At 40.0% G+C, this 16,670-nt stretch overlaps 1 pseudogene; it reads right to left on the bottom strand.

Annotated features, from left to right (window-relative positions):
* Positions 1-227: 227 nt before the first annotated feature.
* LOC119569079 lies at positions 228-4,669 on the bottom strand (annotated as a pseudogene).
* Between the last annotated feature and the right edge of the window lie 12,001 nt (positions 4,670-16,670).

The following is a 16,670-nucleotide window of genomic DNA, read 5'->3' as shown; positions in this document are numbered from 1 at the left end:
TCTCCGATTTTTCACTTAGTAGTATTTAAAAGTAATTATCATGATTTTGTATCACACAAAATACAATCTCTTGACCAACAATTCTTCATTTAACATTATTTACAGTAATGTCTGCAATTAATTCCGTTTTACACAAAATGTATTTTCTCTTGCATTATTTTCTTGGTAAAAACAATTGTGAAGGTTAATAAAAAAATAAAAAAATTTTTTTTTTTACTTCCTTTATTCTAGGCAATAGAGCCAGCATTGGAGGCAATCCTTGGCCACAGATCAGCACACTCTTTGCTACTGGACCAGTGATGGCCGAGCCTGGAAGAAAAGTAAAAAGTTAAAGACTAATAGACAAATTCTCAAACTTTTGCAGACATACTATGAAATCATTAAAAATTAGCATATTCATGCCTACAGAATAAAAACTGATCTGATATTATATATAACATTTTCAGAAATATTCAAAAAGTAAATGATCAAAGTTCTTTAAAAAAAAAACATGTATATATACAAGTTTCCCTCCACTTAACAACATGAATAATATAAAATCAAGTTACATGACCAATCACTATGCATTAGCAATAATATTCAATATCACCTATCAAAAATATGAAAGAATGATGCCTTATAATATAGAAGTGTAAATGAATAAAAACTGTTTACTACATACAACTCCCTAATTTACTTTTCTATAGCTTACAGGCTTCTCAAATTTCATCTAAAGAAATTAATACTAGCATTTAATTACTTTTGGTTTCAGTATCCAAGTCTGGATCACCTACCAAAAAAAAGTTTAAAGCTGTATAGATATTACAATTAAGAGAAAACATCCACCAAAAATTCAATACATACCTTTCATTTCTCCTTTATATTTACTATAACTCCCGCATTATCTTCAAAGTATATGAAGACACCATCCTTCCTACGGTATGGTTTCCTCTGCCTGACTACTACTGCAGGATGCACTGTGGAAAGATGGGTTTTATTTAGCATGTTTGGTAATAATTCTCAGACAAATTAAGAGAAAACCAAGATATATATTTCCCTTCCATCATACTTCTATACAGTAAGCATATCTAAAAATATAACATTAGGTTCAGGTACATGTCTAGAACAAGACCGTTTCAAAAAAAAATTACATTAAGTGTCTTGAACACACTAATACAAATGTGAAGTTTGTTGAAAGTAACAGCAAGACCACAACTACTCATCCAAGTCCATGGATATACATTTCCATGGCAATCTTACCGATGTGGCGAGTCTGCTTGTGCTCCAGGAAAAGCAAACAAACTCCATGGGCATTCTGGCAAGATAGAGCTTAGACATCCCTGGCACTATCATCTACAAGAACCATCCCAAGCTCTATTTTACCAAAACACAGATGGAGCAGGTTGTTTTCCTTTGCCACACCACAAAAGGTTCATGCAATTGGCTCATGTGGTCCTCTTTTGAATATATATTTTTTTACCTTTCTTCCTCAATTCAGGCTTTCCCTTCTTGACAGTGGCAGCAACAATATCACCTACAGCAGCAGCTGGCAGACGGTTGAGACGACCCCTAATACCAGATACGGAGATGATGTACAAGTTCTTGGCTCCTGAAATTCAAGACAGACCATGAAACAATTTCGTATGAGTTTAAATACCTCAGGTTTAAAAAGTTTAAAATATTGTCCACACCACAATGCAACCAGAACTCTTAATGAATTCTATTATTTGATTGTAAAAGCACAAACTTGACCAATCCCTCAATAACATATTAGATTGAAAAACATACCTGTATTGTCAGCGCAGTTCATGACTGCCCGACAGGGAGTCCCACAGAAATGCGGAACTTTCTCCCGCGGTACCTCCACGTCCTGTGCAAGATGTTAAACATTAGGAATACTCAAATTGCACTTAAAATTTAAAAACATTACAAACATACAACATCCATGCTGACTACTATATCCAAATCAAACATTCTCTACATTAAATCATATTGGAAGTGATGAATTAACCTTCTATTAATCAACTATTCCTAGTCAATAAATTAATTAAGATTAGAATAATCTTTTGGACCATAAAAATAGTCAAAACAAAGCTAATCAGAGCACAGCAGGCCAACAATCACTTATCAAAAAACATAGTTCTTGCATTATGCAGTGCTGTAGTCTGCAATCCCTGCTTAATATTGGGTGACAAACCACCATGTATATATTTTTTTAAATAGGGTTATGAGCCTTTCTGGTAATTTATCAAATAAGGAGTCAGTCCAAACTATCTTACCATACTTTAAAAGCTCTAAAGCTACTGAAGTCAGCAAGCTAGTATTGCTTGATATGGTTCTGTATATTGCACAATATGGCAATTATGTTTCATAGAGTTTCCAATAATTCTATACAAGTTGCACATCCATAATAAGTCTAGTGAAAATGCATTGCATTAGGTATATTTTGTGTAGACAAAATTATGAAGTATAGCAACAATAAAGGTAGTAATTCTAAATGGTACTGCTAAATGTGGCAGCCACTCATAAGTCAGCACTTCTATAATAAAAATACCAACCTTCCAATTCAATTTCCCAGCACCTAAAGTCAAATGTGTTCCATAATATGATAGAACTTCAACTATCTAAATGATGTCTATGGTATAGATTTACATTGTTGAGACTCCCATGCATGATGAACGTCTGTTGGACACATGTAATATCTTCTTTTTTATACTTGTTTTCATGAATTTGTTTACAAGCACTTTGGGACCTATCACTCACTCTACCTGATATGTCTCTTTCCACACAAATTTGAGAGTGTGCATGCAGAACACCCAGATGAAGATTTCAGCAACCAATTTTTTTTTTTCTTGTGCTAGGATTTATATTAGTGTAGATTATTGTTATTTAGAACTAAATGTTTAAACAATTGTTCAGAATACCTATTCACACCCTATCAAACAGTATTGTACCAATAGATTCCTCTCACACTATACCACTCTCAGTAATTATGTCAGGGACACCCCACATTATCCAACAAACTTATCCTCAACAATATAGAAGGCAGGAATGTTACCTTGACTGAATAAAAAGATAAATGAGCGGTACAGCATTTATACAAAAGGATTACTATATCTAATGGAGGGAGCAGTATCCAGAGCCACCCTCCTAACCCTCTGAAAAAAGCCTCAATGTATGGGTACACAGAGCCTACCCCTGACATGCAAATGAAAATAATATAAGGGTTACCAGGGGAATTGTGAGGTAAAATATGAAATATCTAAAGTAGGTCACAAGCATCCAATGAGAGGAAAAGTGACCCTACAATCTAGGGAAATTACTGCCCCATTCCCTGCCTCAGATACACAAGGCTCCCTACATTATATAATTTAAGTTGTCTCTAGACGCCATGACTGGTGAAGCTCCATCCTCCTCAGATACGTGGAAGTTTTTCCTCCAGGGCAAGGGTTATGATGCAGCAGTCTCTTATCAGCCACACTTAAGTATTCTGAATATCACATAGCACAAGGTCTTCCTTTTATATCTATATAAAGTAATGTATATCTATCATGCTTGTGTGCCTCCTAGGTCCCACCTTGTTTGTTACATGAGAGCAGTTCCTCTCTGCAAGATAAGACCATCTGCACAAGAAAAAGTACAAAATACGAAGAATCTGACCACCTAACCTCCCTTGTTTACCCCACTCCATAAACTTATGGGAAGTTTCTATCTCTGACTAGCATTAAAAATTTAATATTCTTGTCAAAATAATGGTGGCAAACTATAACCCCAAAATTCAAAAAATAAACTGACGAGCGTGACTCCTTGGAAAGTACATGAAACCATGTATGTATTGAACTTAAAATTCAGAACTTCAGTGGACAATGTGTGGACATGCTCTCAAGAGTTACAGGTAATCCACCCTTCTACGAAAGATGAAAGCTTAATTATTCCAAGCTCCATAAGAGGCTTTACAGGCCATTTACCAGAGTTACCTACATCTGTGCTAGTCTGAACAGGGCACTTAAGCAAATATAAAACCTGTCAATTTTTTTGGGAAGAATGAGTTTTTGATCTTTCGATTATGTATAAAATGTCAAGGAAAAGCGGGCCTGCATACACGATATTGAACATGGTTCTTACAATTTCTTCGATATATAATTTTACATTTCTAGCATTTGCTCGAAAAAGACAGGTTGGTTAGCTTACACGTGACAAAATAAAAAGCAAGTGTTGGTACTAAGGATATAAATAGTATAAATTTCTTGCAGGACTGCCTTTCCATTAGTGACAAATAGACCACACGAGTCCAACAATGTGCACTTTTCAACCTCCCAAAATTTTATAGACGGTGGAATAGGCCAACAGTTTACTTTGGGTAACTAATTATTGTATGGCAATGGTTCTACGATGTACGACTTATAAAGCTCTAGGCAAATGGCCATGAGATATACACTCTTTTAAAATGAACATTATCAAAACACTTTCGAGAACGACTGCGACATTGTCCACCGGTAGAAAAAATCTCAAGTTTCTCATTAATATGCGAATATCAAGCGCAAAATAGTTTCTAATGCATATTTCACATCTTCAATCTCACATTCCACTCATGGCACAGTATCCAGGCACTCGATGACGGATATATAACTCGATAAAAAAACCCCAAAACTCTGAACGCACCTCTCTTCGACATTGTGGTGGGGTGATGAAGAACTGACGAGAGCGCATGCGCGGCGCAGATTATTTGTGTTGCTCTCGCTCTACGGGATCACTATTCTGCAAACTCCTCGAAAGACTCATTATCCCCACTTGTATTCAAATATATATGTTTTATAGCTCTGTTAGTCTCTCTTTGCTATATTGGATATAATAATATGGGTGAGAGTTATATATGAAGCACTAGTTTGAACGGAGGACGAAGACTCTACGCGAGTGCACAGCCATTTTTGTGTTGTTTTCACTCTACAGGATCACTATTCCATACCTATCCAAAAACATTCAATACATGCATTTATAATCTCCTGTTCCTACTGTAATAAGTTCATTTTTCCCAACTACATGATAAGTCCAAGGGGCAATGGGGTTTGCAATAGACGGCGCAAGGGAAGTACTAGTTTGGACGGGGGACGGAGACTCTACGCGAAGTGCACGGCCTTTTTAGTGCGTTTGTTGATGCTGAGGAGAGGCAGGGGCCAGGTAACGTTGCTTCATTTTGGGCCTGTTTTTTTAAGTTCCCACCTTCTCAAGGGTTTTATCCCGCTTTATCCTCGGTGCCCAATTTCATTCGGCAGGGGTCGGAAGAGCGTTCAATCGCGAGCGAACGAGGAAAATTTGAAAATTAATCGCGCTCCCGTTATGTCTACGTGGGAGTACCCCGGCCATTTTGTGAGGCGATGGTGGCCGCCCCGTGGACTTTTCTGCGCGAAAATTGCTTATTCTCGGCCACGGCCCTTCACTGTAGGCGACGGACTCCCCTAAATACCCCAAGGCGAGAATTAGAGTGCGGACGAGGCCCAGATAAAGCCTGTCCCGAGTTACGGGGCCGCGGGGGAGGGGGAGGGGGGCGGGTCCCGGGGCGGACGCGGTGCAACCTGTTAGCGCCAGCCGAGCCTCCTTCGCCCTCCTCGGCCGCCTTTTCACCTCCCCGGGGCCTTGCTTTCCCCCTGGCTTTGCCCCTGCCCTCTCCCCTTAGTCTGGCCCCTCGCCGCTAGCTGTCCCTTTCAGTACTTTTGCGGCTATTTTTGCTGCAACGGCACCTGCCCTTCAGGTTCTATGTGACAGTTGAGGCTTGCTATTTGTCCCTCCAAGTACGAAGACACTCCAGTGGTCTTCTTTGGATTAATATTAGCTTGTATTATTTTGTATTATCTTCTATATGTGATGTAGAATATAATGTATATTAGTTCATCATATTGGATACTTAGATTTTATGTTGACATAATGAACTTCATTCAAATGTATTCAGTTTGTACTAGTATGATTTTTCATTATGTTTGTTAGAGTTATTTTTCCTACCCACTTTTGAGATCATTACATTTAGAAGATGATCTAATTGAATGATTTTTCAGAAGGGGACTAGAAGATGGCTCCTCGGGTAAAAAGAAAGAATCCTCCTCCCTCGGAAGCAGCTTTAACATCAGGGGATTCTTCAAGCCCCGGCAAAGCGGGAACGAGACCAGGAGGAGAGTGCAAGTAAAGACGCAAAAAGGGAGTAGAATCCCCAAAAAGAGGTCAAGACAGTCCAAACAGAGTACAAATAATAACAACAATGTGAAAAGGTATTCCTGCCAACAACAACAATAACAATAACAACAATAATAATGTGAAGCCATCGACCCAGAGAAGAAGGGCAAAGGTTCAGCCCAAAAAGAAGCCGGGCCACCCAAAGAAAGAAGAAGCCAGCAGCAGCCAGCGTAGAGGAAGAGGAATCGGAAACCACTATACATCGCAGATGTGGACGGCAGCGATGACCTGGCAGGTCTGACCCAAAGGGGGACGACCCAGATCCCGTGCCCTCAGCATTGCGTTCTCCTAGCAAGAGACCTTCCATCCGAAACCCTCAAGCCCTGTGCAGAAGGTATGGCCCACAAAATGGTTTGCACAATCGGTTAATATATAAAAAATTTTCTTCACTCTCTTGTGTGTTCATGATAGTTTAAAACTCTTGTGGACAATGGTGCTTGTATGGCATCATTGCAGGAACCTGATCCTTCCGTAGCATGATCAGGAAGCTTGCTGGGTCGGTCTGGAAGACCTGCCATATAATGGAACTCTGGTTTGGCAGATGCTTTGGACAAGGAAGATTTTATTACAGTGATTGCAAGATCTTTCTTCTCTCATGGGTTATCTGGGGTGTTTGGCCTCTGCCTGCTTCCTTCTTCATTTTATAAATGCTCCTTAGTCAGAAATGGGGTTATGAAAGCATGATATATTAATTTACCTTACCATTGCTGGTTGTAAGTAGCAGCAACCAGTGGACACCTACTCCTCTTCAGGCTAGACAATATTTTATTTAGTGCACAGGAATCAAAATGCACATTTTTTATTTTGAAATCTCCACTTTTTTATAATTAAATAAAATTAGAGATTTAAGTAAAAGTAATTTGTAAAACTAACTACCACTAGAAAGGGGCAATTATATGAAAACCAGCTTAAGATTTAACTTTTTAGGTTTACATTAGTTATTTTATTGTCATGAATTTTGGGTTTTGATAGTATTAATAATATATTATTTTTACTTTTGTTATAAAATCATTATTTATTTATGTATTATATACTGAATAATTGTTTAACTCCTTGATTACTTTTTCCCTAATTTTTTTTAAAATTTTTTGAATAATGTTGTTAATATTAGTATAATTCCCCCCCTCCGATTATGAGGATAGGATTATATAATAAAACAATCTATTCTAGGCTATGTTTTGTTGTCAGTCTGATATCATATAACTAATCCTATAAAGTTACTGTATGCAGAAGTAATTATTTTAGTCTCTATGGTAGAGAGTTAGTTTCTAGTAAGGAAAAAAGCTCTTTTTCTAAAAAAAATATATATATATATATATAATATATATATATATAATATATATATATATATATTATATATATATATATATAATATTAAAATAGAGCATTGGCAGAATACCCTCCTTAAGTTGTAACTTTATTTTGATGTCATTGCAGGAACAAACAGTGCGATTCAAGTGTAAGGTTTGTGACCAGTGGTTCCCAAATCGTTACTTCCAACGCAAGCATATGTTGATGGAGCATGAGGACCAGAGATATGAATGCCGTGTATGCAGCTTAATCTGTTGATCCTGAGAAGCTGAAGAGCCATATCATCAAACAGCATGTCACCAAGAAGGAACGGAGTGAGTCTGTATCATTGGATGCTGTGCAGGTGGACTTGGATGAACTTCATGACAAAGCATACTCCACGAAAAGTAATGATGGAAGACGGAGTTGCTCTCGGTAGGGATGCCAGTAACAAGATGCGCTTCATATGTGCAATGTGTGAGAGAATTTACACCAGTAAGTACTCTCTTGAACGTCATGTTGGGTTTGTCATACTGGTGAGAAGCCCTACACATGTGATGTTTGCAACTTTTCAACTAGCTATCGTGAACACATGCAGCGCCATATGCCAGTGTACATTTTATTGTACATTCAGAGAACCAAAACAAAAGTATGTGCCGAAGAACAGGAGGAAAAACTGAAGATAAGGACCTTTCCACCTGAAGATGTCCAGAAGACAAAGGGAAATGTCAAGCAGTGATCCCAATGGGAGGTTTAACAGTAATGATGGAAGTGTGGGCCTCAAATGATACTACTTCATCTGCTGGAAAGAAAAGACGGAACATTCTGCGCAAACGCTTTGAGTGTGTGCATGTGGATTAAAAAGGCCACACAAAACAGACTTTGGGTTTAAACATATCAAAGATAAACATCCAAAGGCCCATATTGAGTCCTGAGGAATGGAGATGGTTCAAAAGTTCATCTTATTGTCACAGTATCTAAGAAGCCGGTGACTTACGCAGGATGGTGATAAACCTGTCCAGACTGCTCAAAAGTGTTCCATGACACTTGGAAGTATAAGGTCCATATGCGGTCACACACAGGTGTTAAAACCCTTTGGCTGCAGTGTGTGTTATTCTATGCAACCAGTAAGATGGGCTGTGCGTGACCACATCCACCGTTTAAACACAAGGATATCCAAAATCCAAGATTTTGTTGCGTTACCGTTTGCATTGATGGCACTGTAGACCATGTAGAACTGACAATCCCTCAGAGGGAATTTAAGTGTGAGTTTTGTGATGAAGTCTTCCAAGATAACTATCACATGAAGCAACACAAGAAGAAGAGCCACACTGAAGCCCTTCCATTTCTTGTGTGGATTGGACATGGGGGAGTGGGTCGTGCAAAACATTATATCCACTGCATGCAAAAAACACCCCAGACACTGAATGGATGCATTGGTTTTGCGCAATGGCAAACTTTAACTGTAGGGCTTCATAAGCTACCAAAGTGTGACCAGTGTGAAAAAAATATTCCCATATCAGTCACCAGCTGTACATCCATCAGAAACAGCACAACAGGAGAACGCGGGTTATTTCTGTGACATATGTAACTACAAACTAATCACAAGACCGCTCTCAGCAGGCAAAATCCACAAGCACTTGGGGGGTTTGAAGATGAGGCCCCAAAGAAAAAACAGGGGGGACGTAAAAAGGGGTCCAAAGCTTCTAGCAAGAATAAAGATAATGATAACCCATAATTTTGTAAATGTCGAAAACCCCACCGCATGAGGTGAAGCGTGAGGCGGCCGAGGCAGAAAAACGGTGCTGAGTATTAAAGTGCCTTTCTCTCAGAAGTCCTTGTGCCTTACATTGGGACCATACCTGAAAACATGAAATGGAAATTGTCTTCCTGAAGATTGTCCAGGATCTTAGGTTAAATGTAGGTATATTGCCTGAACCAGTAGAAGTTGGTGCTGAATGTATTTGTATTGTTGATATCAGCTTGTTTAGAATTTTGACAGGTTATGAGATAAATTTAATAGGAATCTTATGGAAGTAGGAAAATAAGAGTTTTAAGGTATTTGATAGTATTTTTCATAGTAGGGTGGATTTTGAATGTTGAGCATTGTCAAAAAAACATTTATATTTTATGAAAATGTGAAATAATCTGTTAATTTCCTTTCAAAAGGATAGTTTGATGGCTTTAATGTTAAGGAAAGTTATGTCTTTGTTAATTTTGTATAAAGTCTTTGGATACCACCTGTACACAAAATATGCTACTCTGTTTTCGGTTTACTTTTGATGATGATATTAGATTAGCTAGCCCATAGGTTTGTTTTGTCATTGAAAATTTTAAACCCTTGTTCTTACTAACATTCTTGTGCCCTATTCTTTTCAATGAATTTTGAAGTATGCTAGATTGTGAAATAGTATTTTTAAAATAAGGGAGGATGAAATGTGAAATTGGAAGTTTCTTTGAATAATTACTACAGCATTGTTAGTTGCAAAAGGCGTATGTAGTTGGATTCTTATCATTATTTACTTTATTCTAATTAAGGAAAAAATTCATGGTAATTATAGCGCCCTGTTGTCTTCCTGTTCGAGGAAAATGTGCCTTCCCATATGTCCCTTACAAGGAGTATATACATTGGAGAGATTACATTTTGTTTTCTCTTTTTACACAGTTAAAAGTATTTTATATTTTTTAAATTTTAAATTGTAGCAATATTTACAAATTAGAGTGCTTTGCCCCATTTAGCGGGGAATATTTTGTCAGTACCGGTAATGCTACATTTGTATTATGAGTTTGCTTTTGTTAATTTTAGCTAACATTTATGACATATGTTAAATGCAGTTGATTGTATACATTATTTGGGATAAACAAGATTAAAGTGGTTGTGATGATTGTCATTAATCAAAACATTTCAGATTTTGGATAAAAATGTGCCTAAATGATTATACATTGTTGCTCATAATGTAGAGTGAAATACATTTTAGATTAAAGACTCTATTTTGAATCTTCTTTATGTCCTAATACTTTTTGTGGGAGAGACCTGTAAAGGGTGAAGTCCAATATTTGTCCAGTGTCAAATTTTTGACCTTGCGATCACAAATTGCTCATATTTGGTGACAGAAGGCTCACTGTAGATTAAATTAAAAGAAAAAAAGACCTTTGATGTCTCCCACTTTTATATATATATATATATATATATTACAATATATGTATGCAGTGCATGCGTGCCTCTGTGTGATGTGTGCGCACGCTCACGCGTACGTGCGTGTAGAGAGAGGGGAGAGAGTTAGGTATGTGGTACTTTAAATTCAAAGGTGGGTGCTTGGAATGGATCCCCAATAACAGTGAAGTGTTTATTCGAAGTACCTTCCTAAGCGGCAGCAGTTTTCCCAGATGTAAAACTGAAAATTTTGTAATATTCCAAGTTGGGATAACTAGGAGTTCGAAGGGAAGGCCCACATTCTTTTTTTTCTTTCTTTTTTCTTTTTCTTTCTTTCTTTTTTAAGGGTAGATACACAATACGAAATAAGAGCAAGAATGGTACATTAACATTATTAAACTAGACATTTATTTTCACTTCATATTCAAGTCTTTTTCTTGTCCAGTGACGAGCAGAAATGTTTAAAATTTTATTTGACCTCTAAAAGGGAAGGAACAAGTGGCACCCCCTAAAATCTGGGAGTGCTATATACCCTAAGAAGAAAAAATGGTGTAGTACGTAGAATATTTTCGAATTCTGTCAATGCACTGAATGAAGCGGAATACAAGAACCAAAGTCCCTTGTTTTCATGAAAATGGGCTATTTTCTCCCAGATTCCTACTATAATTTTTACCAACAGGGCTCTTTCCTTCCCCTTTCAAACTAAAAGATATTCATATGAAAAACAAGGCGGGAACTCCCCTTTCTCCCCGCCCGGTGCACGTGTCTCGTTCTGCTAATCGGTTTATGACCAGTTAGCGCAACAGCAGACGTTAAGGGGTTGATTACAACTATTTTAGACCGATTCTTGGTCCCTTGATACTTTGGTGGGGCGATTATCATCGGTGGAAATTGCTATTCAAAGTAGGAATCACGTCTTTTTTAACTGTGCGTCTTGTACAGTTTTAAGTTTCCCCGCAGCAGTCGGTGCTTTCACCAGCCTGTTGGATTCAAAGAATGGTAATGTCAGCCCGCCCTTTTCCCATTTTTTCATTTAACAATGTTTTAGATACACAGTACAGTAGACTGAAAGGGAGCTGATGGTACAAAATAACATATTACACATATCTATAACTGGCAGCATACAATATTTTACATGCATATCTATCATCTATCTATCTATCTTATATATATATATATATATATATATATATATATATATATATATAATACATATATATATATAAATATATAGTATATAATATAAAATATATAATATATATATAAAAATATATATAGACACACACCACATCCCATACACACACACACACACACCACACACAACACACACCCCACACACACACACACACCACAACAATATATATATATTATATTAATATATATTATAATATTATATATATATATAATAATAGATATTTTATTTAAACATATATATATATATTAAATAATATATATAAATATATTTATTATTTTATATCTTATATTTAAAACATATATATATATATATTTTAAATATATATATATTTTTTATATATATATATATATATATATATATATATATATTTTATAATATAAGTATATATATATATATAATCGTCAGCCTGACTCAATCTGCTGGACGTGGGTTTTCCAACCTTGTCGGTCTTGCGTTTTTTGTTTCCAGTCTTGGCCCCAAAATTTTCGTTACTTCGTCCCCGCCATCTTGTCTTTGGTCTGGCTTTTGGCCTTTTATTTTATCTATAGGCCAGTCTGTTACTTCTTTGATCCACGTTCCCCTCATCCGATCTCTTAGGCTAATTCCCAACCTTCTCATCCCTCTCCAGTAATTTAGCTGTAGTCCATGTTCCTGATCCATAGGTCATAACTGGTTGGACGCATTGGTTAAAGACTTTTATTTTTAGACGTAATGGCAAGGAGCCTCTTAGTCGCTACGGTGTCTGCCGAAGGCGCTCCAACCTAGACTGGTGCGTCGCCTAATTTCCTCTTCCTAGTTGGGTTTGTCTGTACGAATGCCCTACTTGTCCACTATCTCTAGCGCTTCGTCTGGTACATGTATCGGTTCGAATTGAACTCTACTGTTGAACATGATCTTAGTATTTTTTATTATCCTGGGGTCCGACTTTCAGACTTTCTCTATTCAGATCGTTTATTAATTGCTGCATTTCATTTGCAGATTCATTGAAGAGAAACAACTATTCCTAGGAAATGGGACTATACCTGTACGCCAGAGGAACTCATGGCCCAGGAGGAGGTCCCCAGGGTAGTAGGGGGACTCAGTAACAATAAATGGGTGAAATAACAAAATTTCAATAAATCCTAATGTTCAGCCTTTTTTTCTCCTATTACCTTCAGACTGTTACCAGAAGCATCCTTTACGGACCAGCGAGGAGGTTATGTTTCAAGTTTACACCAAACCTGGACAATGTTGAAGCGGACACCAGACTGACAGGAAAGAAACCACTATCTAAGAACATTGCTGGTTTATCATGAGGCGTGCAGGAAGCAGAGGGGGGTTTTCTGTGATGGCTAGCAGTAGCAGAGACTATTAATCGAGTACGGAGTTTCCCATGGGCTTTTCAGACTTCTGATCTGGGAAAAGGTCGTTGGAGGGGTATCTTGGGGATTTCGATAAGGTCCTCTAAAAAGATGACACGACTTTTGTGTTTGCGGGGGCTGTTTCCACGTCTAGATTTCATTATTAAACCCTGTGTTATAGCACTCTGCCGGTATAATATTTACATTAATACATGAGTGTCATAAAGGTTGTGGAATGGGCATACAGAAAATTGGCCTTGATGTAAGCATTTTTGGCAGACAGATTAGTAACAGCAGGGGCTCTAAAGGTAGTACGAAGGATAGAGGTATTCTGATAAGGTGTGTTAGGGGTAGTGGCATAATGCCCTGGCATGCCGGAGTAGTCAGTTGAGCTAGGGATAGGCGGGCGGGGGGGGGGGGGGTTGGTGTGTTGGCACACGGGCGAGGTCAGTGGGGGGTTGGGGTAAGGGAGAGAGGTCGGTTTCGCAGATAAGGCGTTAGTCACATGCACGTCATTGCCGGAAATTTTTTTAAAACTCCCTTTAGAAGAAACGTCCGGCAGTTCAACAACGTTATCTGCCCTTTCCTATTTCACCCCAAACTTTCTCTTGGCACAATGGCGTGAGTGATGATGCAAATAATACTGAAGTGAAGTAAAGCATATATTCAAATACTACTGAAGTGAAGTAAAGCATATATTCGTTGTGAGAGCAGGTGTCACTAAAGCTCCTTTGATGTTTGAAAGGGGAGTTGTCTGGGATAGATGACATCCACTAATTTACTGCAAGTCTGATGCGATTATAATGGGCGCGGAGGTCAGCGTAAGAAAATGACTGAGGCAGTATGCTAAAAATTCTGGCAAGCTGAAGTACATAATCAACCTGAGGGGGTCTGAATAGAATGCCATATTTTTGCTTAAACAATTTCCACTAGGGGTCACTTTGTTGGTCAGGGGAATGAACAGCATTTGAACATTTCTCATTGCACCCAGTTGTCTAATCTCGGTGTCCCGTTGATACACTATCATCATCACAAGGGGCTAACGCCGACGGGGGCGCATGACCGCATCCACCCTTCGCTTCCAGCACGAGGATCCCACGGCCATCTCTAATTTCCTCGCGACAGGGTCTCGTCAAGCGCCCAAAGCCATGATCCCACAGGCCTCCTCCACCCGGGGTTGTCTCGCAGAGAATACAACCTGAGGGGCAGGGTCGTCCACAGGGAAACGAGCTAGGTGCCCCATAGCCTGAGTTGGCGATCCTGGATTATGTAAGTAACAGGTCCCATGCCAGTCTCACAGTGTATACCGCCGGTTGGACACGTGGTCCTGCCAACTGTACCCCATGATCCGGCGAAGGGACTTGTTACATAAGGCATCAAGACGAGATCCTAAACACTGGATAGCATCAAGGTTTTGCTTCCCATAGAGCAAAACTGGAAAGTATTAAGGCCTTGAAGACACGCAGCTTGGTCCTTCTGCAAGGTACCGACATCTCCAAAGGCTCTTGTTGATCGAGTTCATGGCTCCGTTGCCAATACCAATCTGTCTATTAATTTTTGGTCTGACAGCCCAGAGATATGGACACGCTACCAAGGTATGTAAAAATCTCTGTAACTTCAAACGTCCTCCCCGAAAAGCATGGATCAACTGAAACGGGTTCCCCAAAACGGGGCCCCAAAGTCCTGAATCTTGGTCTTGGACCAGGAGACCTCTAGGCCTAAGGGCTTCCCCTCATTGCTAAATGCATGAAGAGCCACCACCAGTGTTTCCCAAGGACTCAGAAGGATAGCAACATCGTCGGCAAAGTCAAGGTCTGGACCTTGATATGGCCTAGTGTTGCTCCACATTGACTTGGTAGTAGCTCTGCCCCTTTATCCAGTCCATACAGGTGTTTAAGAGTGTTGGTGCAAGGACACAGCCTTTCCTCACCCCTGAATTAACAGGGAAGAAGTTCGACAGACCCCCACCACACTTTACAGCACTTTCAGGGACCAGTATAAAGGCTTGCCAATAATCTGTGTCGGAATTCCCTGAGTTCTGGATCTCCCATAGTGATTCCCGATGCACCGAGTCAAACGCCTTCTTGAGGTCGAGTAGGTTGAAAGAAACCCCCATGACCAAATCACAGGCTTTCCACAATTACTCAAAGCGTAGTAAGGTCTATCTGGACTTCCAAGAGAAAATTTCGTTTGCCCCGGTCTCTGATGCCTCAGAGGAGGTTGCGGATCCTTTTAGAAGAAGGGGCGAAAACCCTTTGCCTGGTATGTGAGCATTTAAATCCCACGGTAGTTCTACAACCCCAACGATCCCCTTTCCCCTTCCAGAGAGGGATGACCACACCCCTAGCAGGTCGGGGGAAATGGTGAGACTTCCAGATGGCAATCAGACTTTTGCGGCCCCCAGCCAAGGTTCACCCCACCCTTAGCAGTTCGCAGGGAATACATATGCTGCAGTTTCCCCCCTTTTCAACTTGGAAATTGCCTCCAACCCTATTAGGGTAGGGGGTTCCTCGCTGATGGGGGGGGACCGGAAAGGGGCACTGGACTGTTTTGACCCAAAGTAATGTTGGAGGGTTACCTGGACAATGCTCAAAATACTAAACGTTCACGAACCCCCAATGTCGGGATATCGGTCCATTGCTGATCGGATCAGTTATCTGTGAGGAGGTTTAGAGTTCAGCTTTTCAGGGTTTGGGTGGGCAGGGAAAAGGCATTTCCCAAGAAATGGCCTTCGATTCCGGTTCCTGATGAATGTTTCTTGTCCCCCTTTTCCGCAGGTCCCAGCCCCACACACATGGGGCGACGCAAGACTGATTACATTTAGCCGAGCCTGCAAAAACTTCAGTGGCTCTAAAGTCTCCAGGGGGATAGAATTTTGCCCTTTTTTGGGCATACGCCCAAAGGACTCCTGGTGCTTCGAGGTTCGCGCTTGAAGAGTCCCCCAGAGCAAATGGGTTTTAGGTTGTCGAGTTCTGTGAACGGTCAAGATGCCATGGTGAACCCACGGGACATCCTCCTCCCTTTGTTGTCCCGGTGAAACACCTTTGGTGGCCCCTGGGGGGCGGGAGTTTTGAAGGGACCCGCAGGGTAGCCCCAACCAGCCTATGGTCAGCGCCCCAGAACTCGGACCCGGCAAACCCTGCAGTTCGGAAGACCTCCATTGCGTGCTAACATGAAAGTGGTCGATCTCCTTGGCCACTGTACCATATCCCCTTTTAGATTGTCCAGCAATCGGGTTGGAGCGTGGTACCGGAGCCAGGATCCCATTTTTCTGGGACCTAGCAAAGTCCGGAGGAGGATTTTCGCGCTGGGATAGCTCCCGAGCCAGGGGGCCCCACAGACCTCTTAGCCAGCTCGGTCACAGCGGGGAAACCCCATTTAAGTCACCCAGAACAATGCGAAAAATCTGCGGGGGGGGCCCCCCGGGGGGGGGCCCCCCAAAAACCCTTTGTCTGAACCAAAGATGCCGAAAATTTGGGGCCCCCCT

Source organism: Penaeus monodon, unplaced genomic scaffold (assembly GCF_015228065.2).
Source record: "Penaeus monodon isolate SGIC_2016 unplaced genomic scaffold, NSTDA_Pmon_1 PmonScaffold_1239, whole genome shotgun sequence".
NCBI lineage: Eukaryota > Metazoa > Arthropoda > Malacostraca > Decapoda > Penaeidae > Penaeus > Penaeus monodon.
This window is presented reverse-complemented; position numbering and strand designations above follow the sequence as displayed.